We start from the raw sequence: 6,000 nt of genomic DNA, 5'->3' as shown, positions 1-6,000 counted from the left end.
AGCAAACACAAATTGGCAAATAGTTATCAAGAGGCTTTCAAGTTGGTCTGCCTCTCAGAGTTGCTGCTCTCCTGCTCTGGGTTTCAAGAAAGCAGGCAACTAGAATAATGCAGAGGAAAAGAAGGCTCAAAAATTAATCTGAACACTGACTTATTCCAAAGGGTAAGAACTTGTCCTTAGACCAAGGACACTTTGCTTGGCTTTTTGTCTGGGGCTGTTTGCTGTGACTCAAGATCTGTCTGCCTCACTTTATCAGAGAGAAGTTCTAGACCAATCTTGGCCCTACATATATTTAGGGCTAGAAAGTCATTTAATCCAACTTCTTTATTTTATGAATGATGAAACTGAGGCCAAGAGAGACTATGTGATTTGAACTCCATTCATTCTGACTCCAAGTTGAAAGCCCTACCATTATACCACTCGGCCTCTTCATGAAAATAACAAAGCATTAAGATAGTGCTTTAAGTGAGGGGGTCTATGCAGTGGCAAAAACATGGAACTAGGATTCAGAAGAACTGAATTCCCGCCTCAACTCTACCATTAACACATTGTATTACCTTGGGAAGAATCTCTAACCAAGTTCTAAAAAGTCAAGAGTTTCTAAAGTCTCAAGAAAAATCTTAGTTTCCTCATCTATAAAATGGGAAAGTTGAATTAGATGGCTTCTACGGTTCCTTTCATTTATAATAATTCTATGGTTTGGGCTGCGCCTTCCCTTTCCCAGCCCTGAGGCCAATGATGATACTTGAGAAATATCTGACCAGAATTAGAAACTCAGGGGAAAAGCAACTGGTCTGGACTGCTCTATTTGGTGTGGTCCCTTCTATCTATACAATTTGGAAATTCAAGGAGAATGACTGCTAATCTATGGGTTCATTATTGTTATGCGCTGACCAGGAGAGCCAATCAAACATTGACAGGGATCACTCTTGTTGATTGTTTTGCTCCTTCTCTTGCCTGATCCAGATAAAAAATTAAAAAGTTCTAATTCTACATCTAAGATGACCAATCAGACTCCTGCCTTTGGAAAGTACCATTTTTTTCCAATCATATATGAAGAAACAGAACTGATATCCAGGGTCATCCAGCACAGACATGAACAGAGCTGGACTAGGAATTCTTGAGCTTGGGGGACAAATCCAACTGGAAGGCTATGAAGGGAGAGGGAAGCCACATCACACAATGGGACTCTGGGGATAATGACCCAGGGACAACCTTGCCTCTATAAAGCAGGCTATGACAATTGTGATAAAGGGGAAGAGTGTTACCTATTACGATGATACCATAAGACATAGCCCAAAGCTATTTACAGCTCCAGATGTCAGTATGTGATTAATAGAATTATTAAAATTCAAAACCGAAATTTCCCATCCTTTGCCTTGGCCGCTGATATAGTATGGCTGGATATTTCATGCTCTTCGAATAGATACAACTACACTACCATAATTCATGAGGGGAAATCTATGATGCTCTCATTTATATAAATCAGTAATACCATCTTGCTTTTTTTTTCTTAGCTGCATCAAAAGCAGTTTGGTATTTATCAGCAGCTTCTCTTTTTTTCCTTTTTCTTCTCTTGAAATATTTCTTGCTTTCAACTTGTGACATCACAAAGGGCAAAGCCATGGGTAAAAAAGGAATGATCATTCTTAGGAAACAACCATCAAATTTTTAGGCAAAATTGTGACCAAGGGGCAGAGTTGATGGTGGCAAAGCTTATTTCTAAAGTGCTCTGAAACCCTGAACAGTGATATCAGCTCTGTGGGAAACCTATTTTTTTTTCTACAGAGAAACCTTCGTGGTCTAAGGAGCAAACCATGCCAAACTAATTGCTGGAGTTTGAACATTCCTTTGGTTTCGTTCTTTGGTTTTTATATTCTTTAAATCTTGCCATTCGGCCTTAAAAAAAAATGTTTTGCCTTCCTTGATGGCTCATGACTTTTTCAAGGTCAATAACCATGTCTCCTCTATTTTTTTTTTAACTTAAAAAACAAAAACAAAATTCTCCCATCATAGTGTCAGGTACAAAGTGCTGAATAAATGTTTCCATAATGGATGAATCTGAACGTTAAAGAGGCTCCAGGTGTCACCTTTTTTTGTTCCTAGGAGGATGTTTGGCGCTGAAGACAGCAAAGTACTGATGACAATTGGACTGCCTTTAATTGCATCCAGCTTTGTGGTTGAGAAAACCTTCTGCTTCTCTTTTATAGACCTCATAGCTTATGTTTCTGACCCACATTAAAAATTTGGAAACAGAACGAATCTATGTGAGGTCTTGTAATTGATCTCCACATACAGATTGAAAAGTTAAGTGTCAAGGAAACAGGTAATGTTTAATGGTTAATAAGGAAGGCATCCAAAACCCAACTAGTGCTTTTTTCCTGTGATTTTTTTTCCAAGCAAAATAAACTGTTAGTCAGAGATTTTGATGCAAAGGTGGGAAATAGGAAAGATGGGGACAAGGGCATTGTAAAATGTAGTTCAAATTTAAATAATGAAAGAGAACAACGGCCATTAATCAGAAACTTCAGACATATATTAGGAATACTTACTTCTAGAAGGTCAGAAGACACCAGACATTATCAGCCCTGAAGGATATCCTGGGGGGGAAATGAAATTGACTGTCTTAAACAGAAAGAAAATACTTGGCTACACAGAAAATACTGTGTTCATTACATCAGAATCAGCTGTTTCTGTACATTCAAACAATTAACTAGGCGGGGCAAAAGTACCAAAACCACAACTAACTGGAAGTCAAGTCAGCAGGCTTTTATTAAGCCCTTTACCATGGGCCAGGCCATAGTCTAAGAGCTAGAAATACAAATATTTTTTAAAAAGGCATAATGAAGGGAATGATTTCAGAGAAACCTGAAAAGACTCCTATGAACTGATGCAAAATGAAGTGAGAAATATCAGAATAATTTATATAATAACAACAATATTGTAAAGAAAAACAACTTTGAAAGACTGGAAATTCTGATTCACACAATAAAAAAACCACAATTTCAAAGGACTCATAAAGAAACAAACTTCTCATTTCCAGATAGAGACATGATAAATTGGGAATACAGATATATAAATATNAAATAAGAATATGATGACAGAAAATGATTTAGGTGGTTGGCTGCTGGGTCCCTGCCTTGACTCTTGCGAGTACAACTATGTCTCAAAGAAGCCTCAATCTTTTAACCTGGGCTATTCACAAGTTCTTGACATACTGAATTGGCACCACCACACAGGGAAGCATGGCAGCTTATGCATAAAGAAATAGCCAGGGCAAGAAAAGTCTAAAGGAGAATAGAATTTGCTTTCCAACTGTGGTAAATGGAGCACTGGACCAGGAATGAGGGTTCAAGAGCTAGTTTAGAACCCAATTTACTATTTGAGCTCAGGCAAGTTTTTAACCTTCCTAGCCAGTCTCCAAAGAAAAAAAGAATTGGTCTAGATTATCTTTAAGATAAAAGTTCTTAACCTTTTTTTGTCATGGATCTCTTTGTCAATACTCATGGACTCCTTCTAGGAATAATTTTGCTGTTTGTTTTTAATAATAATGAGTTTTAAGGGGGCAAGGAGATTAGAATCTAAAAAAACACACCCACAGAATCATAGCATTAGGATTATAATCCAGGAAGCCAGATGGAGACTTCCCAGAATAATGTTTTTAAATGTGTAAAAGAAAAATTAATATATCAAAATACAATTAGCAATTTTTTAAAGTGCACAGACCCGCAAGGTAAGATATCTACCAATTTGACTTTTAATGAGGATTGTATGACTTGTGCTGTCATACAAGTGAAAATTAAAAGTCTCTTTGCTAAGAAAACAAGAGTTAAGTTGAACAGAGGTAGGTTGGAAAAGATGTAGTAAATAGAATTCCAGCCCAGGAATCAAAAGCCCAAGTCCCAAAGTTCCCCAACCCTTACTAGATATGAGACCCTTGACAAGTCACTTAAGTTAAGCCTCAATTTCCTCATCTGTTAAATAGAAATAATCATGCCAGGAGGATCTACCTCACAAGGTTACTGTGAGGTTTAAATGATATTTTGTATGCTAAGAACTATGTCAATTTGAAATCACCATATAATACTGGTTATTAATATTATCTATTCCAATCCTCTAATTTTATAAATTCTTTCCCCAAAGAATCTTTTCTCAACCAAAAAGGACAGTAGGAGACTTCCAGGCAAGATAGCTGCTCTAATAGGTATAGACATGTATCTATTTTATATATTTTAATAGATATAGTCAATAGTCAATAAACTTTTATTAAATGCCTACTATGGGCCAGGTACTTAAGCAATGGATAGCCAAGCAAGATGGCTGAAGATCTAGCTCTCTTAACCTCAAATATCCAACGGGACCTAGAATCAGGAGTTGGAGGTCAGTGTAAAGAAACCAGGGGATATCAGCCAGGGCTGACCATTGCATCCAAAAGCACAGCAGTAGACATAGTTTGACCCTAGCACAAAGTCCCAATTTAGAAGCTAAGGCTGAAGAGATAAATAAATAAAATAAAACACTAATCAAATTTATATATATACATATATATACACACACATATATATATGTATGTATATATACACTAGATGTAAAATCCCTTTAAAAGAAGAATCAAGTAACTCCATAAGAAATTAAAATAATAACTCAGAAGAAAAATGGATTTTCCTGAAGGACTATATGGAAACCTAAAAGAAATGAACTAGTTTAATCTCTAGAGGAAAGAATTAGGAGAATAGCTTCAGAAAAAAAGTAGTAACCCTTATTCAGTAATGACTCCCTAAAAACTAGAACAGAATAAAGAAAATTACTAATTCCATGAGATAGCAAAAAATAATGGAACAAAATGAAAAGACTGAAAAAGCAAAAGAAAATGTAAGCCATCTAACACCAAAGACAACTAACTTGTAAAACAGGTCAAAGAGAGATAATTTAAGAATCAAGGGACTCTCAAAAAAGAATTACTTTCAAAAACGTTTGGTTTTATATTTCAACAAACCACGAATAAAAAACTGCTAAGATCTATAAGAAAGAACAAAATAGAGAAGGAAGATTCCCTCCTAAAAAAATGCACCAGAAGAAGGAAAAGTTTCAGGAATTTAATAGTCAAAATTCAGAGATCTTTACAACCACCCCCATGTCCCAAAATACTACAAGTGTCCAGGAAGAAGCAATCCCAGTATGAAGAACCACAGCCAGGATCACAAGATCTGGCAGCTTCTACTATAAAGGAAAGGAGATTGGAGAATACAATATCCCAAAAGATAAACTAAGAATATTTTACCCTGGAAATTCAGTATAGTTTTATAGGGAATATATAGATCTTTAAGGGAATAGAAGACTTTTCAGCATGTCTGATGAAGAGACCAAATAAGAATAGGAACTTTGAAATACAATCACAAGAATCCAGAAATCTACAAAGGGAAATCTACCTAAACAGCTGGAATCTTACGATGATGTAGTGCTAACATTCTAATAGTGGAAGAAGAAACAAATTTCCCTTCAGAACCTTAATGTCTTCTCATTGTGTTAAAACAGAGGGAGTGGTTTGGATCTGTTCTGAGAGTATTTAGAGAAGAGAGGAGGAAAAAAAGCAGGGAAACACTACACTGGTTAGGAGCAAGAAGGTTATTTTTCATAATTAGGGAGCTTGAGAAAGGAAGGAGGAAGGAAAGAAACAAGCATTTCTTTTATTAAAATTTTTAAACCCTTACCTTCTGCCTTAGAATTAATATTGTATGTTGACTACAAGGCAGAAAAGTGGTAAGGGCTAGGCAATGGGGTTTAAGTGACTTCCTTAGGGTCATACAACTAGGAAGTGTCTGAGATCAGATTTGAACCCAAGAACTCTTGTCTCTAGGTCTGGCTCTCAATTTACTGAGCCACCTCACTGCCCCCCAAACAAGCATTTATTAAATGCTTACTATGTGCCAGGTTGCATGACTGGGAAAATCATTTAACCTCTGTTTGCTTTAATCTACTAGAGAAATGGCAAACCACTAC

This window comes from Gracilinanus agilis, chromosome 6 (genome assembly GCF_016433145.1).
Source record: "Gracilinanus agilis isolate LMUSP501 chromosome 6, AgileGrace, whole genome shotgun sequence".
NCBI lineage: Eukaryota > Metazoa > Chordata > Mammalia > Didelphimorphia > Didelphidae > Gracilinanus > Gracilinanus agilis.
Note: the sequence above shows the minus strand (reverse complement) of the source record.